This window comes from Uloborus diversus, chromosome 3, assembly GCF_026930045.1.
Source record: "Uloborus diversus isolate 005 chromosome 3, Udiv.v.3.1, whole genome shotgun sequence".
Lineage (NCBI taxonomy): Eukaryota > Metazoa > Arthropoda > Arachnida > Araneae > Uloboridae > Uloborus > Uloborus diversus.
This window is the reverse complement of record NC_072733.1, coordinates 48,386,518-48,413,689: the sequence shown is the minus strand read 5'-3', so window position 1 is coordinate 48,413,689 and position 27,172 is coordinate 48,386,518. Positions and strand designations below refer to the sequence as shown.

Sequence of the window (27,172 nt, the reverse complement as noted above, 5' to 3'; positions counted from 1 at the left end):
ATTTGGTTCCTTAAAAAAATGAAAGTTTTAAGGCAAAAAAAAAAAAAAAAAAAGCATAACACGCCCCCGGGTGTGCTCGAACCACCACCCTTTCGGTTAACAGCCGAACGTGCTAGCCGATTGTGCCACGGAGGCTTGCAAGGCTGAAATATTAATTTAGTTCCATAAAAAATATTAATGAAATGTTTAAGGCATAAAAAAACATTACACGCCTCCGGGTGGACTCGAATCACCAACCTATTGGTTAACAGCCGACCGCGCTAGCCGATTGCGTCAAGGAGGCTTGCGAAGTCAAAGTCCTAATTTGGTTCCTTAAAAAAATTAAAGTTTAATGGCAAAAAAAAAAAAAAAACATTACACGCCCCCGGGTGGGCTCGAACCACCAACCTTTCGGTTAACAGCCGAAAGCGCTAGCCGATTGCGCCACGGAGGCTTGCAAAGCTGAAATATTAATTTTGTTCCATAAAAAATATTAAAGAAATGTTTAAGGCATAAAAAAACATTACACGCCTCCGGGTGGACTCGAACCACAAACCTTTCGGTTAATAGCTGACCGCGCTAGCCGATTGCGCAACGGAGGCTTGCACAGCTGAATGATTAATTTAGTTATAAAAAAATTAATGAAATGTTTAAGGCATAAAAAAAACATTACACGCCCCCGGGTGGGCTCGAACCACCAACCTTACGGGTAACAGCCGAACGCGCTAGCCGCTTGCGTCACGGAGACTTGCAAAGCTGAAATATGAATTTAGTTCCATAAAAAATATTAATGAAATGTTTAAGGCATAAAAAAACATTGCACTCCCCCGGGTGGACTCGTATCACGAACCTTTCGGTTAACAGCCGACCAAGCTAGCCAACTGCGTCAAGGAGGCTTGCGAAGTCAAAGTCCTAATTTGGTTTCTTAAAAAAATGAAAGTTTTATGGCAAAAAAAAAAAAAAAAAAAACATTACACGCCCCCGGGTGGGCTCGAACCACCAACCTTTCGGTGAACAGCCGAACGCGCTAGCTGATTGCGCCACGGAGGTGTGCATCGCTGATGTATTAATTTAGTTCCATAAAAAATATTAATGAAATGTTTAAGGCATAAAAAAACATTACACGCCCCCGGGTGGGCTCGAACCACCAACCTTTCGGTTAACAGCCGAACGCGCTAGCCAATTGCGTCAAGGAGGCTTGCGAAGTCAAAGTCCTAATTTGGTTCCTTAAAAAATGAAAGTTTTAAGGCAAAAAAAAAAAGCATAACACGCCCCCGGGTGGGCTCGAACCACCAACCTTTCGGTGAACAGCCGAACGCGCTAGCTGATTGCGCCACGGAGGTGTGCATAGCTGATGTATTAATTTAGTTCCATAAAAAATATTAATGTAATGTTTAAGGCATAAAAAAACATTACACGCCCCCGGGTGGGCTCGAACCACCAACCTTTCGGTTAACAGCCGAACGCGCTAGCCTATTGCGCCACGGCCAGCAGAACCAAAATCCTAATTTGGTTCCTTAAAAAATATAAATGAAGGTTTTAAGGCATATAAAAACAATACACGCCACGGGTGGGCTCGAACCTCTAACCTTACGGTTAACTGCCAAACGCGCTTGCCGATAGCGGCGCAGAGGCTTGCGGAGCTATAATCCTAATTTGGTCCGTAAAAAATATTAATGAAAGTTTTTAGTCATAAAAAAACAATACAAGCCCTCGAGAGGGTTCAAACACAAACCTTTCGGTTAATAGCAGAACGCTATAGCCGATAGCACAATGGAGGCTTCCGAAGCTAAAGCCTTAATTTGGTTCCTTAAAAAATGTCAATGAAGGTTTTAAGGCATAAAAAAATATTACACGCCCCCGGGTGGGCGCGAACCACCAACCTTTCGGATAACAGCCGAACGCGCTATCCGACTGCGCCACGGAGGCTTGCAAGGCTGAGATATTACTTTAGTTTTATAAAAAATATTAATAAATGTTTAAATGTATTAATAAAATTGATTTAGGCATAAAATATCACAAACCAACATGTGACTGCACAAATAACTGTAACTGCCCTACCATAGAAAGAGTCGAAAATATAAATTATTTAGGTATACCTTTTAGTGAAAATTTAAAATGGAAATGCCATACTGATAAACTTGTGAAGAAATTAAGAGGTAGAATACATTGGCTCTATCTATTGAGAAATATAGTTGGGAAAAAGTTTCTTAGATGTTTATTTTATGCTTGGATAAATTCAATAATTACGTATGGTATTTGTGCATGGGGAGGTGATTATGAAACAAATCTTACCAATTAAAATAGAACTTATGCAAAAATTTTGAAAATAATTTATGGATCTAAACAAGAACTTAATAAAAACGATACTATTTTACAAAAGTCAGAGAAAATCTATAATATCAGAGAAATATATGCACATAGAATATTGTATTTTTTGCATAACAACAATAACTGGTTTGAAATTAATGAAAAACAATATAATACTCGAATTTCAGGTAAACAATATAAAGTTATAAAACCAAATAAAACGATTATTAAAAAGCAATTCTTTTACTTGGCACCGCGGCTGTTTAATGAACTAACGGAAGATGTTAGGAATGAGAAGAACTTTAAAAAATATAAACAAAGGGTCAATGAATATATGCAAAATAATGACATTCTATCAACAATTAACTTTTAGCTGATAAAATATACTGACTTGCCAACCGGGGGGGGGGAATTTGTATTGTAATTTTTATACTATTGAATGTTTCAATGCGAGTTATTGTGTGTTTTTTTTTCTGGAGTCAAACAGTCCAATAATTGTTCTGGGTAAAATTTTTACTACTTGTGTAAAATTAATTTGTAAATATTTCTGTTAATACATATTTGTGTTTGTACTCCATACTAAACCAATTAAAAAACACTGCGGACAGTGCCTTTGGCGCTCTTTAGTGTGAATTTAATACTAACTCGTGTTGAACTATAGTCAAGATTTTCTTAATATTTTGTTATGAAGTTTGTAATTTATGTTTTATAATTTGTAAGTTTTTTAACTTTACTTTTTTAATTTTGCTCACTGTTATGTATGTGTATTTTGTTTGTTAATAAATTTTATCTTATCTTAAGGCATAAAAAAACATTACACGCCCCCTGGTGGGCTCGAACCACCAAACTTTCGATTAACAGCCGAACGCGCTAGCAGATTAAGGCACGGAGGTTTGCAAAGCTGAAATATTAATTTAGTTTAATAAAAAATATTAATGAAGGTTTTAAGGTATAAAAAAACACTACACGCCCCCGGATGGGCTCGAACCACCAACCTTTTGGCTAACAGCTGACCACGCTAGCCAATTGCGTCAAGGAGGCTTCCAAAGCTGAAATATTAATTTAGTTCCATAAAAAATATTAATGAAATGTTTAAGGCATAAAAAAACATTACACGCCTCCGGGTAGACTCGAATCACCAACCTTTCGGTTAACAGCCGAACGCGCTAGCCGATTGCACCACGGAGGCTTGCGGAGCCAAAATCCTAATTTGGTTCCTTAAAAAAATATTACACGCCCCCGGGTGGGCGCCAACCTTTCGGTTAACAGCCGAACGCGCTATCCGACTGCGCCACGGAGGCTTGCAAAGCTGAAATATTACTTTAGTTTTAGTAAATTTAGTTAATAGTAAATACATGAATATGAACATATGTCTTATTCTGGAACGCCTGGAGCTTAGAGCTCCTAAATTCCCTGTATATAAAAATGTCTAATAGGAAGTTTAAAATTAAAAACGACTAAAAAATTTAAAAAGTGAAAAATAAAAGGAAGTGAGTGGATAGGCCAATCAGAGGAGAGGATGGCTCCTCCCACCCTGGTGGCGAAATCCCGCGTAAGAATGGGGGTCAGTCGAAGATGGGAAGCCGAGGCGACAACAGAGAGCACTTTTCTCCGCGTTCTCCTCAGTCCTGTAGAATTGTATCAAAAAAAAGGTCGGGTCAGGTGGCGCTAGAGGAAAGCATCGTAATACATGACTCGCCCGTGTTTCCCGAATGGCAGAGCACCCCTACACATCTATCGGTATATTAATAAAAATATTAATTTGCCAATTTCCGGGCAGGGGAGGGAGACTGCCAGTCCTAAGATAGTAACAGGACTGCCAATACTAGTATAGGAACGGCGAACCGGTCCTAAGATGGTTGGCGTACTAGTATATTAGGGGGAGGAAAATTTCCTTTCCACATAGAAAAAATTGGGTAACTATTATGGGTGACTATGGAAAAATGGCAAAAACAAAAAAAGAAGTTAAAAAGGGGTATTGATGGCAAGAATTGCCCTCGGTCTTCGCCTGTTAGCTGGGTCGCTGTGGTCGTAGGACTCAATTGCGTCCAATAAATCATTATTGACGGTGTGTAATTTGGAATAAAAATTTCGACTGAGTTTCGAGATGTAGAATGGTAGCCGGTGTATACCCAGCTCTCTGTGAATAGCTTCGTTACGAATGTACCAGGGTGCATTAACAATATCGCGAAGAGCTTTATTTTGTTGAACTGTAATTTTTTGGAGATTGCTTACTGAAGTTGTGCTTCCCCAGACGGGGCAAGCATAGGTGAGTTTTGGCCTCAAGTACGCCTTGTAGATCAATAGTTTGTTGTCTATTGAGAGTATAGATCTCCTACCAATCAATGGTTGGAGGATCATTTTTTTTTTGGGTGAATTCCTGTTGGATATTAATAATATGAGTTTTGAAGAGGAGTCTATAATCAATATTTACCCCCAAGTATTTATAATTTTCCCCCCAAGAGACGGCTTTGCCGTCTAAGACGAGGTTACTTGCAGGTGCTGGGTCGAAAAAATGCATAGCTAGGCATTTTTCAGGGCTGGTTTGAATTTTCCACTTGCGTAGCCAGAGCTCCAGTGAATGTAGGTGGTTTTGTAGTGTATTTAGGGCCTCGGCCAAATCGTTGTTGTGGGCTAGGATTGCCGTGTCATCAGCAAAAGTGTAGAGTTCTGTGTTAGAGTGTCGTGGGATGTCGCTCGTATAAATATTGTAAAGTAGGGGACCCAATATGCTCCCTTGCGGGACTCCACTGCATATGGGTCTCCTTGTGGAAATAGTGTTTTTGATACGAACGACAAAGTGCCTATTCGTGAGATAGGACGTTATGATTTGTACGAGTGTTGGGGGGGCCCCAAGGTGTACAAGTTTGTGTATTAGTCCAGGTATCCACACTCTGTCAAAAGCCTTAGCAATGTCTAGAAAGAGGGCTATTGAGCGTTTGTGATTGTTTTGTGCTGTTTTAATGGATTCTACGAGCCGTAGTAGTTGATGGGTGGTGGAGTGTTTGGCTCGGAAACCAAATTGTTCTGGTGGAATTATGTTGTGGTGGCTAATCCACTTGTGTAGGTGCATAGAGATGCAATACTCAGCAACCTTGGAAAACACAGGCAAAAGACTGATCGGTCGGTAGCTTTCAGCTTTTTCGACCGGTTTCTTTGGTTTGTGTATAGTTGTAATCACTGCAATTTTCCAAGGAGCTGGGAAATATCTTAAATTGAGTGAGTGATTGATTAAAGTTGTGAGTGAGAAGATTGTGCGTATGGGTAGTTTCTTGAGAATAGTGTTTGTAATGCCGTCAATGCCCGGGCTTTTTTTGACTTTGGCTTTTTTGACATATTCTAAGATATCAGAGGGGTATACCTTGTGTGTGTTTGCGAATGGGCTTGTAAGGAGGTTATGTATCGTAGAGTCAACTGCTTGTTCTGTTGATCTGTGATGTATGTCATTATTGGTGAATTGACGCTGAAAATGATCTGTAAAGATCTCAGCTTTTTCAGCATCTGAATATGCAATCCCTGCCCGGCCTTCAATGGGCGGAATGTAAGTTCTATTCTCTCTTAGCCTTTCGACAGCTTTCCAAATGGAGCAGTTGTCTGGGGATAGAGAGGATAGATATGTGTTCCAAGTTTCGTTTTTATGTTTGCGAAACTGAGTTCGGAGTTGGCTGCAAGCATTATTGTAGATGTTTTTGTCAGCAGGATCTCTGGTCCTTTGAAATATTTTTCTCGCATGGTTGCGAGTATTTATAAGTTTGACAATATTTTCAGGTAGTCGATGACGACAATTTTCGGTTGCAACATGCCTTGAGTTTCTTTCAAGGGCAGCAGTAATAGTGTTATTAAGGTGGGAAACAGCATTGTCAAGTTGTATCCCCGAGGTAATGTCTGCGTAGTCAAGATGTGTGGAGATTAGATCGGAGGTGAATTTCCTCCAATCAGGGATGAGTCTGCGTGTTTGTGGTGAGACCAGGCGATCTACGAGAAAAATGAATTTTACCGGATTGTGGTCCGAGTTTAACATCGCAAGCGACGTTACCTCGAACCTATAAGGGAAACCCTTAATTAATCCGAAATCAATTACACTAGTCCCATAGATGCCTGATCGTGTAGGTGTAGGGGGAGCTGCTATCGTTATATCCAGGCGATTCGCCAATCTGTGTATTATGTTGCCAATGGAGTTGTTAACGTAGCAGTTCCAAAGTGTATGTTTAGCGTTAAAGTCTCCACATATGATAACGTTGGAATCGAGTGAGAGAAGAGTCCGTAGATCCCTCTCAATGTTTCTTCTTCCAACGCTTGTTTCGCTGTTTCGCCTATTGGGGGGTATGTAAATGGAGACAATTGTGACTGGGCAAATGACATCTGAGTTTATTTTAATAATTGTGGCTTCGACTGCTCTCAGAGTCGGTGTATTAATGTAGTGATGGGGGATATTATTTTTAATTAAAATAGCTGTTCCACCTGCAGCATAAGGGTTTCCCCTAACAGTGCGTGGGCGCAACACCTGCCTATCGTTACGATAGAAGTCGTAACCGTCAAAGACGGGGTCAGCCATCCCCTGGCCAAATTTGGTTTCAGAAATGGCTAAAACGTCAGGATATTGATCTACAAGGAAATAATTGAGGTCAGGGACCCTGGTACGGAGACCATTTGAGTTCCAGCAGAAAAGGCGAAAACCCATCAGGCAGAAAAACTAGCATTATTGGCCTGAGTTAAGGCCTCAAAAATAATGAATATCTTATCCCACCCGGTGGGTGCCTTCTTAATTTCAGGAATAATGTTCCTGATTATATTAATATATTGCATGATATCAGGATTTGCGAAAATTTCTTTGACCTCTTTTTGAGATCAAAGAAGGAGAAGGCATTATCCGACACCGGTGGGGGTGTGGCTTTAGGAGCCACTGGAGCTCCCTCATTGGTTGAGATAGTAGAGGCGACGGCTTCGGGCTTTTTGCCCGTGGCCGCATTGGCGTAGCTAAGGCCCGGCTTGACCTTGTTGAATTTAGGTTGGGATTTCGGATCCCTTTTAATGCCACCAGGATTTTCGACTGGTTTTTGTGTGGGCTTATTTTGGAAGATTTTGCATCCTCGATAATTAGCCGGGTGCTTTCCTCCACAGTTACAACAAAGGGGGGTTGGAAGCTTCTCCTTCCCTTGGGGACACTCAGACGAGAGATGTTCCCCGGCGCATTTAACGCACCTTGGGGGAAGCCTACAATTGTAGGACGAGTGGTGCAGCCGTTGGCAGGTGTGGCACTGAGGAGGCCCCTTCCTCCTCTTGAATGCCTCAATCTTGACGATTGTGTGCAAGAGTCTCTCAATTTTGTAAATACCTTCCACTCCTTCAGTCTTCTTAAGAAGGAGTTGGAAGATGGGTATGGGGATATTTCCTCGTTTGGTGAGTTGCGAGACTCGCACCACCTGAAAGCCAAGGGCTTCAATATCTATAGAAATGTCCGCCCGCTCCGTGAAAATGGGGAGGCCTTTTATCACCACTTTGAGTGGAACCTCAGCCCGATACGGAGTAACGTAATGCGGAATTTTTTGTTCCAAGAGGAATTTGCTAAGTTGTCTATGTTGATCACTAGAATCAACATAGAAATTAGCGAATTCATTGGAAATTTTGACTCTAAATTCAACTTGAGAAGCTTCCTTTAGTTTTTGAATCCAAGATTTATAGTCCGAAATGGGTAGCATAACTCTAATGGGGGGGGGGGGCTTTCTTGCAGCAGTGGGGGCAGCAGGTGTCGCCTCTGCTTGCTCAAGCTCCATGTTGTTTTCATCATTATCAGGTTGCCTCAAGGCATCAAATTGGTTGCTTATTGTGGTCTCTTTGGGAGCGACCAATATAGGTTGTTTGGATTGCTTATTCGACTTTTTAAAGCCGTCATTGTCAGGTGGCCTTTTGGCCGCTTTTTTCTTAGTTTTGGACTGAGTGTCCATGGGGGGAATAACCTCTCCATTAGGTGGGGGGGGGGGGGTGTAATACGCTTCAAGATTGTCATTGTTAATGACATAGGTATGAATTAACTCGTGCTCTGCCACGGGAACAAGAAAGCCATGCTTACCACGGGCGAGGAGATGTAGGAGCATCCGGTTTCTAGCTATCGTCCAGTCATCTAGATGATTCTTGGACGTCATATGGAGCTCCATCTGCTCGGCGTGAGCAAGGTAGGCCTCAATCATTGCTCTCGTGTCAGGGCACGAGGTTGTGGAGCGTCTGATGTAGGAGGAGTAAGCTACTGTGATTTGTGGATTTCCCACAATCTCTTGAATGGAGTGCCGTTCTCTAATATTATCAAATCCAGATCCAGATTCCGTTGTCGATGTCGATGCCATGTCGTTTCCGTAAAAAATCAATCAGTGAAGTCGTAAGAAGTAAGCTCTCAGTAGGGGGTAGCTACGAGGGAAAGTCCTGAAAAGGACTGTAGCAGCCACGCAAAGACCTGACCCGCCTGTTTATAAAAACACAGATCACGCCCGGTCTAATGCGATCGGGGAAGCATTCCGGAGAGCAAGTCGTCCAGACATGACGCCCCCGGGTGGGCGCCAACCTTTCGGTTAACAGCCGAACGCGCTATCCGACTGCGCCACGGAGGCTTGCAAAGCTGAAATATTACTTTAGTTTTAGTAAATTTAGTTAATAGTAAATACATATTACACGCCCCCGTGTGGGCTCGAACCACCAACCTTTTGGTTACCAGCCGACCGCACTAGCCAATTGCGTCAAGGAGGCTTGCGATGTCAAAGTCCTAATTGGACGGTTGGCAACGGGTAACGTGTAAACAAATGTCGTGTTTTCAGCGCCGCTGAAAAAATAGTTGAAATACGAAATATATATAAAGAATTCAAGAAATATTCTTCTGGAGAGTAACTGGAATACATTACCAATGAGGTAAGCTAACAATCCAAGTATGTAATGAGTATATCAGCTTAAATTTGAAGGAAATGAAAAATCCGTAGGCCTAACGCTTGTATTTTTTTTTTCAACGTTATGTGTCGGTTCTTCTTAAAGTGAGTGGCGCCATCTTCTGAGTGTTGAGATTAACAAGAATTCATTAAAAAATTAAATACGTAAGATGTCTGACAAGTGTGAAATTTGTGTTTCTGAGATTTTTGATAAAAGTGAGGTGTTTTGTTGCAGTAAATGTAAAAATTTATTTCACCCGAAATGTATAAATATTAGGGAAGAAAATTACAGAAAAATGTCTAGGGACAGAAAATCGAAATGGAAATGTGAAGATTGTAGCGACAGTGTAAAGGCAGCTAGTGCTGACACAAATGCTGAAACTCCTTTAACTATAGAAATGATTAGAGATGAAATCAAGAGTTGTTTCCGTAGTTTCGAAGGACAATTTTTACGAGAACTGAAACCTATTAAAGAAGAAATTGGTGAACTAAAAAAATCCCTGGATTTCTGCAATAAATCGTCTGAAGAAATGAACAGTAAACTTATCGGTATAGTCGATGAAACAAAACAAGTTAGAGAAGAAAATAGAAAATTGGTGCTGGAAAATAGAACATTGAACGATAAGATAGAAAGCATCGAACGGGAATTAGATGCAATCGAACTTCGATCGAAAGAAAACAACATTGAAATTAACAACTATCCTGAGGAAAAAGGAGAGAATCTGAATGATATAATTGGAAAGATGGCTACTGAGTTGCATCTAGAAGAAAAAGGTGAAATAATTAACATGCACCGAGTTCCAACGCAAAGTAAAAATAGAATAAAACCAATTATAGTGAGATTTAAGGATATTCTCACACGTAATACATGGCTCAGAGCTACCAAAGATAATAAAAATTTAACCACGACTATGATTAACAATAAATTTGAAGAACAAAAGATTTTTATCAATGAACATGTTACAAGAAAGGTTAAGGAATTACATTTTATAGCCAGAAAATTCAAGAGTGAAAATGATTATAAATTTGTTTGGATGAAAGGAGGAAAGGTCTTTCTTCGAAAAAGTGAGAATGATAGAGTAATACAGGTAAGGAGGAAAGAGGACTTGGATAAATTGAGAAATAATTCAAACCAGTTTTTGTGCGATGGAAGACCACGATATTAAGAGAGGTGAACGGGTGTTCATGGATTATGATTCAATTGAAAAAATCACTGAACTAAATAACGTGGACGAAGCAGAGACATTTCTTATAAAAGACAATACAGCGGTATTAAACATTTATCATCTGAACATAAGGAGCATAAGGCAAAATTTAGATGAACTCTTGATAACAATTGAAAATATGGATATAGATATTTTGTTATTAAGTGAAATATGGATTAAGGAATGTGAAATTGATAATTATAATCTTAAGGGGTATAACAAACTTTATAATACAAGAGAAAGAAATAGATCAGGGGGAGTCATAGCTTATATTAAAGAGAAATACTACTTTTCTGATCAGAGTATTTTAATGAATACTGCTGAGGCATTATACTTGGATAATAAGGAACTTGATTTTTTTATAGTTTTTATTTACAGGGCTATTGAATGTAGTATAAATGATTATATATTAGAACTTGAACAAAAGGTTAAAGGAATTGTATGTAAAAACATTTTGTATATTGGTGACATAAACATTGATACTTTACAGAATTTCACGACAACAAATGATTATATTAATACTATGTACACTATGGGTTTCAAGCAATATGTTGATATACCAACTAGGTGTAATGACCTAAGCTCATCCTGTATTGATCATGTCTTTTATAAATGTAATTACAGAATAGATAGAGCAGTAACAGCTGCAGTACATAAAACAACAATAACCGATCACTATGCATTACTAGTAAAAATTGATAACAAAAAATTATTAAAAAAACATTTGAAACGTAATCGGAGTAGCGAGCAAATAATTAAAACATGCATCGATTATAGAACTTTTGAACAGGATATTAAAGAAATTAATTTCTCTAGCTTAATAGATGAAAACATGGAGATAAATGAGATTTATAACACTTTTATCAGTAAAATTAAGGAACTCATGGAAAAAAACAAGAAGATAAAAAAAGCTAATAAATTAAAAAAACAATGGATTACACAAGAGTTGGTAAATATGATCAATAAAAAAGAAAAATTATATAATAAAACAAAACAATTTCCTTATAATAAGGAATATAAAAATAATTATAAAGAATACAATAAACAATTAAAAAAGTTGATTAAAAAAGAAAAAGAGGATTTTTTACATAAAAAATTTGTCCATGCTGGAAAAGATGGAAGAAAACAATGGAATATTATTAAAGATATTACAGGGATTAAGAATAAGAATTCCATCGATGTAGATAATAGCAATGAACTAGTTGAAAAATTTAATGACTTTTTTATAAATTGTTGTGTGGAAATAAACGGCGATAAAGCATCAAACTATGATAATAACATAACACACCAAACAAATTCTATGTATATTTACCCAATGGAAATAAGTAAGGTTAAAAATATTATTGATAATATGCAAAATGACAAAACACCGGGACATGACGGAATTACAAGTAATGCACTTAAGATAATTGCTAAGTATCATATAGAAATTGTGACAAAAATCATCAATATTAGTCTACAAAGGGGGGAATTCATAGAAGATCTAAAAAAAGCAATAATTACACCGATACACAAATCAGGTGCTAAAGATGACTGTAATAATTTCAGACCTATCTCAGTTCTACCAATATTCTCTAAATTATTGGAAAAATGTTATAGCTCTCAGTTGATGAATTTCTTGGAAAAATATGATTTTTTCCATAACGCACAATACGGATTTAGGCAAAACAGAAATACTGAAAAAGCTGTATTAAAATTAGCAGGTGAAATTTATGCGAACATTAACGAAAACTATGAAACTTCAGCAGTATTCTTGGATTTACGTAAAGCATTTGACAGTGTAAGCATAAAGATTTTGATAAAAAAGTTATACAATGTTGGAATAAGAGGAATACCTTACAAATGGATATTATCCTATCTCACGGACAGAAAACAAGCAACAAAACTAAATAACTGTATAAGCAAATATAAAACAACAAAAACCGGAGTCCCTCAGGGATCAATTTTAGGTCCATTACTTTTTTTAATATATATTAATGACATGTCATACATTAAATTATACGGTACAATTACTCTATATGCAGATGATACAGCATTAACATATTCTGCAAAGAGCATTAATGATATAAAAAACCAAATGGAACTTGATTTAACTGCTATAAATAAATGGTTAACTGACAATATGTTATCTCTTAATATAAATAAAACAAAATACATAAAGTTTGATTTAAAAAAGAATGGAATTAATAAAATTGATTTACGCATAAAATATCACGAACCAACATGTGACAACACAAATAACTGTAACTGCCCTACCATAGAAAGAGTCGAAAATATAAATTATTTAGGTATAACTTTTAGTGAAAATTTAAAATGGAAATGCCATACTGATAAACTTGTGAATAAGTTAAGAGGTAGAATACATTGGCTCTATCTATTGAGAAATATAGTTGGGAAAAAGTTTCTTAGATGTTTATTTTACGCTTGGATTAACTCAATAATTACGTATGGTATTTGTGCATGGGGAGGCGATTATGAAACAAATCTTACCAATTTAAATAGAACGTATGCAAAAATTTTGAAAATAATTTATGGAGCTAAACAAGAACTTAATAAAAACGATACTATTTTACAAAAGTCAGAGAAAATCTATAATATCAGAGAAATATATGCACAGAGAATATTGTATTTTTTGCATAACAACAATAACTGGTTTGAAATTAATGAAAAACAATATAATACTCGAATTTCAGGTAAACAATATAAAGTTATAAAACCAAATAAAACGATTATTAAAAAACAATTCTTTTACTTGGCACCGCGGCTGTTTAATGAACTAACGGAAGATGTTAGGAATGAGAAGAACTTTAAAAAATATAAAAAAGGGGTCAATGAATATATACAAAATAATGACATTGTATCAACAATTAACTTTTAGCTGATAAAATATACTGACTTGCCAACCGGGGGGGATTTTGTATTGTAATTTTTATACTATTGAATGTTTCAATGCGAGTTATTGTGTTTTTTTTTTCTCTGGAGTCAAACAGTCCAATAATTGTTCTGTGTAAAATTTTTACTACTTGTGTAAAATTAATTTGTAAATATTTCTGTTAATACATATTTGTGTTTGTACTCCATACTAAATCAATTAAAAAACACTGCGGACAGTGCCTTTGGCGCTCTTTAGTGTTAAATTTAATACTAACTCGTGTTGAACTATAGTCAAGATTTTCTTAATGTTTTGTTATGAAGTTTGTAATTTATGTTCTATAATTTGTACTTTCCTTTTTTTAATTTTGCTTGCTAGCCGATTGCGCCTCTGAGGCTTGGAAAGCTGAAATATTAATTTAGTTGCATAAAAAATATTAATGAAATGTTTAAGGCATAAAAAAACATTGAACGCCTCCGGGTGGGCTCGAACCACCAACCTTACGGACACCAGCCGAACGCGCTAGCCGATTGCGTCAAGGAGGCTTGTAAAGTTAAGTCCTAATTTGGTTCCTTAAAAAAACGAAAGTGTTAAGGCATAAAAAAACATTGCACGCCCCTGCGTGGGCTCGAACCACCAACCTTTCGCTTAACATCCGAACGCGCTAACCGATAGCGCCACGGAGACTTGCAAAACTGAAATATGAATTTAGTTCCATAAAAAATATTAATGAAATGTTTAAGGCATAAAAAAACATTTCACGCCCCCGGGTGGGCTCGAACCACCAACCTTACGGGTAACAGCGGAACGCGCTAGCCGATTGCGCCACGGATTCTTGCAAAGCTGATATATTAATTTAGTTGCATAAAAAATATTAATGAAATGTTTAAAGCATAAAAAAACATTACACGCCTCCGGGTGGACTCGAACCACCAACCTTTCGGTTAACAGCTGAACGCGCTAGACAATTGCGCCACGGAGGCTTGCAAAGCTGAAATATTAATTTAGTTTCATAAAAAATATTAATGAAATGTTTAAGGCATAAAAAAACATTACACGCCCCCGGGTGGGCTCGACCCACCAACCTTTCGGTTAACAGCCGAACGCGCTAGCCGATTGCGCCTCGCAGGCTTGGAAAGCTGAAATATTAATTTAGTTCCATTAAAAATATTAATGAAATGTTTAAGGCATAAAAAAAAAATTACACGCCTCCGGGTGGGCTCGAACCACCAACCTTTCAGTTAACAGCCGAACGCGCTAGCCGATTGCGCCACGGAGACTTGCAAAGCTGAAATATTAATTTAGTTCCATAAAAAATATTAATGAAATGTTTAAGTCATAAAAATACATTACACGCCCCCGCGTGGGCTCGAACCACCGACCTTTCGGTTAACAGCCGAACGCGCTAGCCGATTGCGCCACGGAGACTTGCAAAGACGAAATATTAATTTTGTTCCATAAAAAATATTAATGAAATGTTTAAGGTTTAAAAAAACATTACACGCCTCCGGGTGGACTCGAACCACCAACCTTTCGGTTAATAGCTGACCGCGCTAGCCGATTGCGCCACGAAGGCTTGCAAAGCTAAATTATTAATTTAGTTCCATAAAAAATATTAATGAAATGTTTAAGGCATAAAAAAACATTGCACGCCTCCGGGTGGGCTCGAACCACCAACCTTACGGAAACCAGCCGAACGCGCTAGCCGATTGCGTCAAGAAGGCTTGTAAAGTAAAGGTCCTAATTTGGTTCCTTAAAAAAACGAAAGTATTAAGGCATAAAAAAACATTGCACGCCCCCGCGTGGGCTCGAACCACCAACCTTTCGGTTAATAGCTGACCGCGCTAACCGATTGCGCCACGGACACTTGCAAAGCTGAAATATGAATTTAGTTCCATAAAAAATATTAATGAAATGTTTAAGGCATAAAAAAACATTACACGCCTCCGGGTGGACTCGTATCACGGTCCTTTCGTTTAACAGCCGACCAAGCTAGCCGATTAAGGCACGGAAGCTTGCAAAGCTGAAATATTAATTTAGTTCCATAAAAAATATTAATGAAATGTTTAAGGCATAAAAAAACAGTACACGCCTCCGGGTGAACTCGAAACACCAACCTTTCGGTCAACAGCCGACCGCGCTAGCCAATTGCGTCAAGGAGGCTTGCGAAGTCAAAGTCCTAATTTGGTTCATTAAAAAAAATGAAAGTTTTATGGCAAAAAAAAAAAACATTTCAAACCCCAGGGTGGGCTCGAACCACCAACCTTTCGGTTAATAGCTGACCGCGCTAGCCGATATCGCCATGGAGGCTTGCAAAGCTAAATATTTAATTTAGTTCCATAAAAAATATTAATGAAATGTTTAAGGCATAAAAAAAGATTGCACGCCTCCGGGTGGGCTCGGACCACCAACCTTACGGTTAACAGCCGAACGCGCCAGCCGATTGCGTCAAGGAGGCTTGTAACGTTAAGGTCCTAATTTGGTTCGTTTAAAAAATGAAATTATTAAGGCATAAAAAAAAACATTTCACGCCCCCGGGTGGGCTCGAACCACCAACCTTACGGGTAACAGCCGAACGCGCTAGCCGATTGCGCAATGGAGGGTTCTGAAGCTAAAGCCTTAATTTGGTTCCTTAAAAAATGTCAATAAAGGTTTTAAGGCATAAAAAAACTATTACACGCCTCCGGGTGGGCTCAAACCACCAACATTTCGGTAAACAGCCAAACGCTCTTGCCGATTGCGCCACGGATTCTTGCAAAGCTGATATATTAATTTAGTTGCATAAAAAATATTAATGAAATGTTTAAGGCATAAAAAAACATTACACGCCTCCGGGTGGACTCGAATCACCAACCTTTTGGTTAGCAGCCGACCGCGCTAGCCAATTGCGTCAAGGAGGCTTGCGAAGTCAAAGTCCTAATTTGGTTCCTTAAAAAAATGGAAGTTTATTGGCAAAAAAAAAAAGAAACATTACACGCCCCCGGGTGGGCTCGAACCACCAACCTTTCGGTTAACAGCTGAACGCGCTAGACGATTGCGCCACGGAGGCTTGTAAAGCTGAAAAATTAATTTAGTTCCATAAAAAAAATTAATGAAATGTTTAAGGCATAAAAAAACATTACACGCCTCCGGGTGGGCTCGAACCACCAACCTTTCGGTTAACAGCCGAACGCGCTAGCCGATTGCGCCTCGGAGGCTTGGAAAGCTGAAATATTAATTTAGTTCCATTAAAAATTGTAATGAAATGTTTTAGGCATAAAAAAACATTACACGCCTCCGGGTGGGCTCGAACCACCAACCTTTCGGTTAACAGCCGAACGCGCTAGCCGATTGCGCCACGGAGGCTTGCAAATCTGAAATATTATTTAGTTCCATAAAAAAAATTAATGAAGTGTTTAAGGCATAAAAAAACATTACAAGCCCCCGGGTGGGCTCGAACCACCAACCTTTCGGTTAACAGCCGACCGCGCTAGCCAACTGCGACAAGGAGGCTTGCAAAGCTGAAATATTAGTTTAGTTTCGTAGAACATATTAATGAAATGTTTAAAGCATAAAAACACATTACACGCCTCCGGGTGGACTCGAACCAACAACATTTCGGATAACCGCCGAACGCGCTAGCCGATTGCGCCACGGAGGATTGCGGAGCCATGATCCTAATTTAGTTCCTTAAAAAATATAAATGAAGGTTTTAAGGCATATAAATACCAACCTTACGGGTAACAGCCGAACGCGAGCTGATTGCGTCAAGGAGGCTTGTGAAGTTAAGGTCCTAATTTGGTTCCTTAAAAAAATGAAAGTATTAAGGCATAAAAAAACATTGCACGCCCCCGGTTGGGCTCGAACCACCACCCTTTCTGTTAACAGCCGAACGTGCTAGCCAACAGCGCCACGGAGGCTTCTGAAGCTGAAGCCTTATTTTGGTTCCTTAAAAAATGTCAATGAAGGTTTTAAGGCATAAAAAAACTATTACACGCCTCCGGGTGGGCTCAAACCACCAACATTTCGGTAAACAGACGAACGCTCTTGCCAATTGCGCCACGGAGGCTTGCAAAGCTAAGTTATTAATTTAGTTCCATAAAAAATATTAATGAAATGTTTAAGGCATAAAAAAACATTGCACGCCTCCGGGTGGGCTCGAACCACCAACCTTACGGACACCAGCCGAACGCGCAAGCCGATTGCGTCAAGGAGGCTTGTAAACTTAAGGTCCTAATTTGGTTCCTTAAAAAAACGAAAGTATTAAGGCATAAAAAAACATTGCACGCCACCGCGTGGGCTCGAAATACCAACCTTTCGGTTAACATCCGAACGCGCTAACCGATTGCGCCACGGAGACTTGCAAAGCTGAAATATGAATTAAGTTCCATAAAAAATATTAATGAAATGTTTAAGTCATAAAAATACATCACACGCCCCCGGGTGGGCTCGAACCACCGTCCTTTCGGTTAACAGCCGAACGCGCTAGCCGATTGCGCCACGGAGGCTTGCAAAGCCGAAATATTAATTTTGTTCCATAAAAAATATTAATGAAATGTTTAAGGCATAAAAAAACATTACACGCCTCCGGCTGGACTCGAACCACCAACCTTTCGGATAATAGCTGACCGCGCTAGCCGATTGCGCCACGGAGGCTTGCAAAGCTATATTATTAATTTAGTTCCATAAAAAATATTAATGAAATGTTTAAGGCATAAAAAATCATTGCACGCCTCCGGGTGGGCTCGAACCACCAACCTTACGGACACCAGCCGAACACGCTAGCCGATTGCGTCTATTAGGCTTGTAAAGTTAAGGTCCTAATTTGGTTCCTCAAAAAAACTAAAGTATTAAGGCATACAAAAACAATGCACGCCCCCGCGTGGGCTCGAACCGCTAACCGATTGCGCCACGGAGACTTGCAAAGCTGAAATATGAATTTAGTTCAATAAAAAATATTAATGAAATGTTTAAGGCATAAAAAAACAGTACACGCCTCCGGGTGGACTCGAAACACCAACCTTTCGGTTAACAGCCGACCGCGCTAGACAATTGCGTCAAGGAGGCTTGCGAAGTCAAAGTCCTAATTTGGTTCATTAAAAAAAAATGAAAGTTTTTTAGCAAAGAAAGAAACATTTCACGCCCCCGGGTTTGCTCGAACCACCAACCTTTCGGTTAACAGCCGAACACGCTAGCCGATTGCGCCACGGAGGCTTGCAAAGCTGAAATATTAATTTAGTTCCATAAAAAATATTAATGAAATGTTTAAGGCATAAAAATACATTACACGCCCCCGGGTGGGCTCGAACCACCGACCTTTCGGTTAACAGCCGAACGCGCTAGCCGATTGCGCCACGGAGGCTTGCAATGCCGAAATATTAATTTTGTTCCATAAAAAATGTTAATGAAAAGTTTAAGGCATAAAAAAACAGTACACGCCTCCGGGTGGACTCGAAACACCAACCTTTCGGTTAACAGCCGACCGCGCTAGCCAATTGCGTCAAGGAGGCTTGCGAAGTCAAAGTCCTAATTTGGTTGATTAAAAAAAATGAAAGTTTTATGGCAAAAAAAAGAAACATTTCACGCCCCCGGGTGGACTCGAACCACCAACCTTTCGGTTAACAGCTGAACGCGCTAGACGATTGCGCCAAGGAGGCTTGCAAAGCTAAAATATTAATTTAGTTCCATAAAAAATATTGCTGAAATATTAATTTAGTTCCATAAAAAATATTAATAAAATGTTTAAGGCATAAAAAAACATTACACGCCCCCGGGTGGGCTCGAACCACCAACCTTTCGGTTAACAGCCGAACGCGCTAGCCGATTGCGCCTCGGAGGCTTGGAAAGCTGAAATATTAATTTAGTTCCATTAAAAATATTAATGAAATGTTTAAGGCATAAAAAAACATTACACGCCTCCGGGTGGGCTCGAACCACCAACCTTTCGGTTAACAGCCGAGCGCGCTGGCCGATTGCGCCATGGAGGCTTGCAAAGCTGAAATATTAATTTAGTTCTATAAAAAATATTAATGAAATGTTTAAGGCATAAAAATACATTACACGCCCCCGGGTGGGCTCGAACCACCGACCTTTCGGTTAACAGCCGAACGCGCTAGCCGATTGCGCCACTTAGGCTTGCAAAGCCGAAATATTAATTTTGTTCCATAAAAAATATTAATGAAATGTTTAAGGCATAAAAAACATTACACGCCTCCGGGTGGACTCGAACCACCAACCTTTCGGTTAACAGCCGAACGCGCTAGCCGATTGCGCCACGGAGGCTTGCAAAGACGAAATATTAATTTTGTTCCATAAAAAATATTAATGAAATGTTTAAGGTTTAAAAAAACATTACACGCCTCCGGGTGGACTCGAACCACCAACCTTTCGGTTAATAGCTGACCGCGCTAGCCGATTGCGTCTATTAGGCTTGTAAAGTTAAGGACCTAATTTGGTTCCTTAAAAAAACGAAAGTATTAAGGCATAAAAAAACATTGCACGCCCCCGCGTGGGCTCGAACCGCTAACTGATTGCGCCACGGAGACTTGCAAAGCTGAAATATTAATTTTGTTTCATAAAAAATATTAATGAAATGTTTAAGGCATAAAAAAACATTACACGCCTCCGGGTGGACTCGTATCACGAACCTTTCGTTTAACAGCCGACCAAGCTAGCCGATTAAGGCACGGAAGCTTGCAAAGCTGAAATATTAATTTAGTTCCATAAAAAATATTAATGAAATGTTTAAGGCATAAAAAAACAGTACACGCCTCCGGGTGGACTCGAAACACCAACCTTTCGGTTAACAGCAGAACGCGCTAGCCGATTGCGCCACGGAGACTTGCAAAGCTAAAATATTAATTTTGTTTCATAAAAAATATTAATGAAATGTTTAAGGCATAAAAAAACATTACACGCCTCCGGGTGGACTCAAACCACCAACCTTTCGGTTAATAGCTGACAGCGCTAGCCGATTGTGCCACGGAGGCTTGCAAAGCTAAATTATTAATTTAGTTCCATAAAAATATTAATGAAATGTTTAAGGAAAAAAAAACATTGCACGCCTCCGGGTGGACTCGAAACACCAACCTTTCGGTTAACAGCCGACCGCGCTAGCCAATTGCGTCAAGGAGGCTTGCGAAGTCAAAGTCCTAATTTGGTTCATTAAAAAAAATGAAAGTTTTATGGCAAAAAAAAAACATTTCACGCCCCCGGGTGGGCTCGAACCACCAACCTTTCGGTTAACAGCCGAACGCGCTAGCCGATTGCGCCACGGAGGCTTGCAAAGCTGAAATATTAATTTTGTTCCATAAAAAATATTACTGAAATGTTTAAGGCATAAAAAAACATTACACGCCTCCGGGTGGACTCGAACCACCAACCTTTCGGTTAATAGCTGACCGCGCTAGCCGATTGCGCCACGGAGGCTTGCGAAGCTAAATTATTAATTTAGTTCCACAAAAAATATTAATGAAATGTTTAAGGCATAAAAAAACATTGCACGCCTCCGGGTGGGCTCGAACCACCAACCTTACGGACACCAGCCGAACGCGCTAGCCGACTGCGTCAAGGAGGTTTGTAACTTTAAGGTCCTAATTTGGTTCTTTAAAAAAATGAAAGTATTAAGGCATAAAAAAACATTGCACGCCCCCGGGTGGGCTCGAACCACCAACCTTACGGGTAACAGCCGAACGCGCTAGCCGATTGCGCAATGGAGGCTACTGAAGCTAAAGCCTTAATTTGGTTCCTTAAAAAATGTCAATGAAGGTTTTAAGAAATAAAAAAACTATTACACGCCCACGGGTGGGCTCAAACCACCAACATATCGGTAAACAGCCGAACGCTCTTGCCGATTGCGCCACGGATTCTTGCAAAGCTGATATATTAATTTAGTTGCATAAAAAATATTAATGATATGTTTAAGGCATAAAAAAACATTACCACGCCTCCGGGTGGACTCGAATCACCAACCTTTTGGTTAGCAGCCGACCGCGCTAGCCAATTGCGTCAAGGAGGCTTGCGAAGTCAAAGTCCTAATTTGGTTCCTTAAAAAAATGGAAGTTTATTGGCAAAAAAAAAAAAAGAAACATTACACCCCCCCGGGTGGGCTCGAACCACCAACCTTTCGGTTAACAGCTGAACGCGCTAGACGATTGCGCCACGGAGGCTTGTAAAGCTGAAAAATTAATTTAGTTCCATAAAAAAAATTAATGAAATGGGCATTCGCCCCCGGGTGGCCACCAACCTTTCGGTTAACAGCTGAACGCGCTAGACGATTGCGCCACGGAGGCTTGTAAAGCTGAAAAATTAATTTAGTTCCATAAAAAAAATTAATGAAATGTTTAAGGCATAAAAAAACATTACACGCCTCCGGGTGGGCTCGAACCACCAACCTTTCGGTTAACAGCCGAACGCGCTAGCCGATTGTTCCACGGAGGCTTGCAAATCTGAAATATTATTTAGTTCCATAAAAAAAATTAATGAAGTGTTTAAGGCATAAAAAAACATTACAAGCCCCCGGGTGGGCTCGAACCACCAACCTTTCGGTTAACAGCCGACCGCGCTAGCCAACTGCGACAAGGAGGCTTGCGAAGTCAAAGTCCTAATTTGGTTTCTTAAAAAAATGAAAGTTTAAAGGCGAAAAAAAAAACATTACATGCCCCCGGGTGGGATCGAACAACCAACCTTGCGGTTAACAGCCGAACGCGCTAGCCGATTGCGCCACGGAGGATTGCGGAGCCATAATCCTAATTTAGTTCCTTAAAAAATATAAATGAAGGTTTTAAGGCATATAAATACCAACCTCACGGGTAACAGCCGAACGCGAGCTGATTGCGTCAAGGAGGCTTGTGAAGTTAAGGTCCTAATTTGGTTCCTTAAAAAAATGAAAGTATTAAGGCATAAAAAAACATTGCACGCCCCCGGTTGGGCTCGAACCACCACCCTTTCCGTTAACAGCCGAACGTGCTAGCCAATAGCGCCACGGAGGCTTGCAAAGCTAAGTTATTAATTTAGTTCCATAAAAAATATTAATGAAATGTTTAAGGCATAAAAAAACATTGCACGCCTCCGGGTGGGCTCGAACCACCAACCTTACGGACACCAGCCGAACGCGCAAGCCGATTGCGTCAAGGAGGCTTGTAAACTTAAGGTCCTAATTTGGTTCCTTAAAAAAACGAAAGTATTAAGGCATAAAAAAACATTGCACGCCACCGCGTGGGCTCGAAATACCAACCTTTCGGTTAACATCCGAACGCGCTAACCGATTGCGCCACAGAGACTTGCAAAGCTGAAATATGAATTAAGTTCCATAAAAAATATTAATGAAATGTTTAAGTCATAAAAATACATCACACGCCCCCGGGTGGCTCGAACCACCGTCCTTTCGGTTAACAGCCGAACGCGCTAGCCGATTGCGCCACGGAGGCTTGCAAAGCCGAAATATTAATTTTGTTCCATAAAAAATATTAATGAAATGTTTAAGGCATTAAAAACAGTACACGCCTCCGGGTGGACTCGAAACACCAACCTTTCGGTTAACAGCCGACCGCGCTAGCCAATTGCGCCACGGAGGATTGCAAAGCTAAATTATTAATTTAGTTGCATAAAAAATATTAATGAAATGTTTAAGGCATAAAAAAACATTGAACGCCTCCGGGTGGGCTCGAACCACCAACCTTACGGACACCAGCCGAACGCGCTAGCCGATTGCGTCAAGGAGGCTTGTAACGTTAAGGTCCTAATTTGGTTCCTTAAAAAAATGAAAGTATTAAGGCATAAAAAAACATTGCACGCCCCCGGGTGGGCTCGAACCGCCAACCTTACGGGTAACAGCCGAACGCGCTAGCCGATTGCGCCACGAATTCTTGCAAAGCTGATATATTAATTTAGTTGCATAAAAAATATTAATGAAATGTTTAAGGCATAAAAAAACATCACACGCCCCCGGGTGGGCTCGACCCACCAAACTTTCGGTTAACAGCCGAACGCGCTAGCCGATTGCGCCTCGGAGGCTTGGAAAGCTGAAATATTAATTTAGTTCCATTAAAAATATTAATGAAATGTTTAAGTCATAAAAATACATTACACGCCCCCGGGTGGGCTCGAACCACCGACCTTTCGGTTAACAGCCGAACGCGCTAGCCGATTGCGCCACGGAGGCTTGCAAAGACGAAATATTAATTTTGTTCCATAAAAAATATTAATGAAATGTTTAAGGTTTAAAAAAACATTACACGCCTCCGGGTGGACTCGAACCACCAACCTTTCGGTTAATAGCTGACCGCGCTAGCCGATTGCGCCACGAAGGCTTGCAAAGCTAAATTATTAATTTAGTTCCATAAAAAATATTAATGAAATGTTTAAGGCATAAAAAAACATTGCACGCCTCCGGGTGGGGCTCGAACCACCAACCTTTTGGTTAACAGCCGACCGCGCTAGCCGATTGCGTCAAGGAGGCTTGTGAAGTCAAAGTCCTAATTTGGTTCCTTAAAAAAATGAAAGTTTTAAGGCAAAAAAAAAAACACGCCCCCGGGTGGGCTCGAACCACCAACCTTTCGGTTAACAGCCGAACGCGCTAGCCGATTGCGCCACGGAGGCTTGCAAAGCTGAACTATTAATTTTGTTCCATAAAAAATATTAATGAAATGTTTAAGACAAAAAAAAAAACATTACACACCTCCGGGTGGACTCGAACCACCAACCTTTCGGATAATAGCTGACCGCGCTAGCCGATTGCGCCACGGAGGCTTGCAAAGCTGATATATTAATTTTGTTCCATAAAAAATATTAATGAAATGTTTAAGGCATAAAAAAAACATTACACGCCTCCGGGTGGACTCGAATCACCAACCTTTTGGTTAACAGCCGACCGCGCTAGCCGATTGCGCCACAGAGGCTTGCGGAGAATTATCCTAATTTGGTTCCTTAAAAAATGTCAATGAAGGTTTTAAGGCATAAATAAATATTACACGACCCCGGGTGATCGCGAACCAGCAACCTTACGGGTAACAGTCGAACGCGCTAGCCGATTGCGTCAAGGAGGCTTGTAAAGTTAAGGTCCTAATTTGGTTCCTAAAAAAATGAAAGTACTGAGGCATAAAAAACATTGCACGCCCTCGGGTGGGCTTGAACCACCAACCTTTCGGTTAAAAGCCGACCGCGCTAGCCAATTGCGTCAAGGAGGCTTGCGAAGTCAAAGTCCTAATTTGGTTCCTTAAAAAAATGAAAGTTTAATGGCAAAAAAAAAACATTACACGCCCCCGGGTGGGCACGAACCACCAACCTTTCCGTTAACAGCCGAACGCGCTAGCTGATTGCGCCACAGAGGCTTGCAAAGTTGAAATATTAATTTTGTTCCATAAAAAATATTAATGAAATGTTTAAGGCATAAAAAAACATTACACGCCTCCGGGTGGACTCGAATCACCAACCTTTTAATTAACAGCCGACCGCGCTTGCCGATTGCGTCAAGGAGGCTTGCGAAGTCAAAGTCCTAATTTGGTTCCTTAAAAAAATGAAAGTTTAATGGCAAAAAAAAAAAACATTACACGCCCCCGGGTGGGCTCGAACCACCAACCTTTCGGTTAACAGCCGAACGCGCTAGACGATTGCGCCACGGAGGCTTGCAAAGCTGAAATATTAATTTTGTTCCATAAAAAATATTAATGAAATGTTTAAGGCATAAAAAAACATTACGCACCTCCGGGTGGACTCGAACCACCAACTTTTCGGATAATAGCTGACCGCGCTTGCCGATTGCGCCACGGAGGCTTGCATAGCTGAAATATTTAGTTCCATAAGAAATATTAATGAATTGTTTAAAACATAAAGAAACATTACACGCCCCCGGGTGGGCTCGAACCACCAACCTTTCGGTTAACAGCCGAACGCGCTAGCCGATTGCGCCACGGAGGCTTGCAAAGCCGATATATTAATTTTGTTCCATAAAAAATATTAATGAAATGTTTAAGGCATAAAAAAACATTACACGCCTCCGGGTGGACTCGAATCACCAACCTTTCGGTTAACAGCCGAACGCGCTAGCCGATTGCGCCACGGAGGCTTGCAAAGCTGAAATATTAATTTTGTTCCATAAAAAATATTAATGAAATGTTTAAGACAAAAAAAAACATTACACACCTCCGGGTGGACTCGAACCACCAACCTTTCGGATAATAGCTGACCGCGCTAGCCGATTGCGCCACGGAGGCATGCATAGCTGAAATATTATTTTAGTTCCATAAGAAATATTAATGAATTGTTTAAGGCATAAAGAAACATTACACGCCCCCGGGTGGGCTCGAACCACCAACCTTTCGGTTAACAGCCGAACGCGCTAGCCGATTGCGCCACGGAGGCTTGCAAAGATGATATATTAATTTTGTTCCATAAAAAATATTAATGAAATGTTTAAGGCATAAAAAAACATTACAAGCCTCCGGGTGGACTCGAATCACCAACCTTTTGGTTAACAGCCGACCGCGCTAGCCGATTGCGTCAAGGAGGCTTGTGAAGTCAAAGTCCTAATTTGGTTCCTTAAAAAAATGAAAGTTTTAAGGCAAAAAAAAAAAAAAAAAATAACACGCCCCCGGGTGAGCTCGAACCACCAACCTTTCGTTTAACAGCCGAACGCGCTAGCCGATTGCGCCACGGAGGCTTGCAAAGCTGAAATATTAATTTTGTTCCATAAAAAATATTAATGAAATGTTTAAGACAAAAAAAAAACATTACACACCTCCGGGTGAACTCGAACCACCAACCTTTCGGATAATAGCTGACCGCGCTAGCCGATTGCGCCACGGAGGCTTGCATAGCTGAAATATTAATTTAGTTCCATAAGAAATATTAATGAATTGTTTAAGGCATAAAGAAACATTACACGCCCCCGGGTGGGCTCGAACCACCAACCTTTCGGTTAACAGCCGAACGCGCTAGCCGATTGCGCCACGGAGGATTGCAAAGCTGATATATTAATTTTGTTCCATAAAAAATATTAATGAAATGTTTAAGGCATAAAAAAACATTACAAGCCTCCGGGTGGACTCGAATCACCAACCTTTTGGTTAACAGCCGACCGCGCTAGCCGATTGCGTCAAGGAGGCTTGTGAAGTCAAAGTCCTAATTTGGTTCCTTAAAAAAATGAAAGTTTTAAGGCAAAAAAAAAAATAACACGCCCCCGGGTGGGCTCGAACCACCAACCTTTCGGTTAACAGCCGAACGCGCTAGCCGATTGCGCCACGGAGGCTTGCAAAGCTGAAATATTAATTTTGTTCCATAAAAAATATTAATGAAATGTTTAAGACAAAAAAAAAAACATTACACACCTCCGGGTGGACTCGAACCACCAACCTTTCGGATAATAGCTGACCGCGCTAGCCGATTGCGCCACGGAGGCTTGCATAGCTGAAATATTAATTTTGTTCCATAAAAAATATTAATGAAATGTTTAAGTCAAAAAAAAAAAAAAAAAACATTACACACCTCCGGGTGGACTCGAACCACCAACCTTTCGGATAATAGCTGACCGCGCTAGCCGATTGCGCCACGGAGGCTTGCATAGCTGAAATATTAATTTAGTTCCATAAGAAATATTAATGAATTGTTTAAGGCATAAAGAAACATTATACGCCCCCGGGTGGGCTCGAACCACCAACCTTTCGGTTAACAGCCGAACGCGCTAGCCGATTGCGCCACGGAGGCTTGCAAAGCTGATATATTAATTTTGTTCCATAAAAAATATTAATGATATGTTTAAGGCATAAAAAACATTACACGCCTCCGGGTGGACTCGAATCACCAACCTTTTGGTTAACAGCCGACCGCGCTAGCCGATTGCGTCAAGGAGGCTTGTGAAGTCAAAGTCCTAATTTGGTTCCTTAAAAAAATGAAAGTTTTAAGGCAAAAAAAAAAAAAAA

At 40.1% G+C, this 27,172-nt stretch overlaps 21 non-coding genes across 21 annotated transcripts; all 21 read right to left on the bottom strand.

The window, feature by feature from the left end:
* Window positions 1–359: 359 nt before the first annotated feature.
* On the bottom strand, window positions 360–433 carry Trnan-guu (transfer RNA asparagine (anticodon GUU)). Its single transcript has one exon. It is a non-coding gene; the product is annotated as a tRNA-Asn (tRNA).
* A 14,346-nt stretch (window positions 434–14,779) lies between these two features.
* Window positions 14,780–14,853, bottom strand: Trnan-auu (transfer RNA asparagine (anticodon AUU)). The gene has a single exon. It is a non-coding gene; the product is annotated as a tRNA-Asn (tRNA).
* A 1,695-nt stretch (window positions 14,854–16,548) lies between these two features.
* On the bottom strand, window positions 16,549–16,622 carry Trnan-guu (transfer RNA asparagine (anticodon GUU)). The gene has a single exon. It is a non-coding gene; the product is annotated as a tRNA-Asn (tRNA).
* A 1,068-nt stretch (window positions 16,623–17,690) lies between these two features.
* Window positions 17,691–17,764, bottom strand: Trnan-guu (transfer RNA asparagine (anticodon GUU)). The gene has a single exon. It is a non-coding gene; the product is annotated as a tRNA-Asn (tRNA).
* Window positions 17,765–18,544: 780 nt separating this feature from the next.
* Window positions 18,545–18,618, bottom strand: Trnan-guu (transfer RNA asparagine (anticodon GUU)). Its single transcript has one exon. It is a non-coding gene; the product is annotated as a tRNA-Asn (tRNA).
* An 846-nt stretch (window positions 18,619–19,464) lies between these two features.
* Trnan-guu (transfer RNA asparagine (anticodon GUU)) lies at window positions 19,465–19,538 on the bottom strand. Its single transcript has one exon. It is a non-coding gene; the product is annotated as a tRNA-Asn (tRNA).
* Window positions 19,539–20,462: 924 nt separating this feature from the next.
* Trnan-guu (transfer RNA asparagine (anticodon GUU)) lies at window positions 20,463–20,536 on the bottom strand. The gene has a single exon. It is a non-coding gene; the product is annotated as a tRNA-Asn (tRNA).
* Window positions 20,537–20,610: 74 nt separating this feature from the next.
* Window positions 20,611–20,684, bottom strand: Trnan-auu (transfer RNA asparagine (anticodon AUU)). Its single transcript has one exon. It is a non-coding gene; the product is annotated as a tRNA-Asn (tRNA).
* A 2,660-nt stretch (window positions 20,685–23,344) lies between these two features.
* Window positions 23,345–23,418, bottom strand: Trnan-guu (transfer RNA asparagine (anticodon GUU)). The gene has a single exon. It is a non-coding gene; the product is annotated as a tRNA-Asn (tRNA).
* A 74-nt stretch (window positions 23,419–23,492) lies between these two features.
* Window positions 23,493–23,566, bottom strand: Trnan-auu (transfer RNA asparagine (anticodon AUU)). The gene has a single exon. It is a non-coding gene; the product is annotated as a tRNA-Asn (tRNA).
* Window positions 23,567–23,781: 215 nt separating this feature from the next.
* On the bottom strand, window positions 23,782–23,855 carry Trnan-guu (transfer RNA asparagine (anticodon GUU)). The gene has a single exon. It is a non-coding gene; the product is annotated as a tRNA-Asn (tRNA).
* A 76-nt stretch (window positions 23,856–23,931) lies between these two features.
* Trnan-auu (transfer RNA asparagine (anticodon AUU)) lies at window positions 23,932–24,005 on the bottom strand. The gene has a single exon. It is a non-coding gene; the product is annotated as a tRNA-Asn (tRNA).
* An 801-nt stretch (window positions 24,006–24,806) lies between these two features.
* Window positions 24,807–24,880, bottom strand: Trnan-guu (transfer RNA asparagine (anticodon GUU)). Its single transcript has one exon. It is a non-coding gene; the product is annotated as a tRNA-Asn (tRNA).
* Window positions 24,881–25,098: 218 nt separating this feature from the next.
* On the bottom strand, window positions 25,099–25,172 carry Trnan-guu (transfer RNA asparagine (anticodon GUU)). The gene has a single exon. It is a non-coding gene; the product is annotated as a tRNA-Asn (tRNA).
* Window positions 25,173–25,246: 74 nt separating this feature from the next.
* On the bottom strand, window positions 25,247–25,320 carry Trnan-guu (transfer RNA asparagine (anticodon GUU)). The gene has a single exon. It is a non-coding gene; the product is annotated as a tRNA-Asn (tRNA).
* A 74-nt stretch (window positions 25,321–25,394) lies between these two features.
* Window positions 25,395–25,468, bottom strand: Trnan-auu (transfer RNA asparagine (anticodon AUU)). Its single transcript has one exon. It is a non-coding gene; the product is annotated as a tRNA-Asn (tRNA).
* Window positions 25,469–25,542: 74 nt separating this feature from the next.
* On the bottom strand, window positions 25,543–25,616 carry Trnan-guu (transfer RNA asparagine (anticodon GUU)). Its single transcript has one exon. It is a non-coding gene; the product is annotated as a tRNA-Asn (tRNA).
* Window positions 25,617–26,428: 812 nt separating this feature from the next.
* Trnan-guu (transfer RNA asparagine (anticodon GUU)) lies at window positions 26,429–26,502 on the bottom strand. The gene has a single exon. It is a non-coding gene; the product is annotated as a tRNA-Asn (tRNA).
* Window positions 26,503–26,578: 76 nt separating this feature from the next.
* Trnan-auu (transfer RNA asparagine (anticodon AUU)) lies at window positions 26,579–26,652 on the bottom strand. The gene has a single exon. It is a non-coding gene; the product is annotated as a tRNA-Asn (tRNA).
* An 83-nt stretch (window positions 26,653–26,735) lies between these two features.
* Trnan-auu (transfer RNA asparagine (anticodon AUU)) lies at window positions 26,736–26,809 on the bottom strand. Its single transcript has one exon. It is a non-coding gene; the product is annotated as a tRNA-Asn (tRNA).
* Window positions 26,810–26,883: 74 nt separating this feature from the next.
* Window positions 26,884–26,957, bottom strand: Trnan-guu (transfer RNA asparagine (anticodon GUU)). Its single transcript has one exon. It is a non-coding gene; the product is annotated as a tRNA-Asn (tRNA).
* Between the last annotated feature and the right edge of the window lie 215 nt (window positions 26,958–27,172).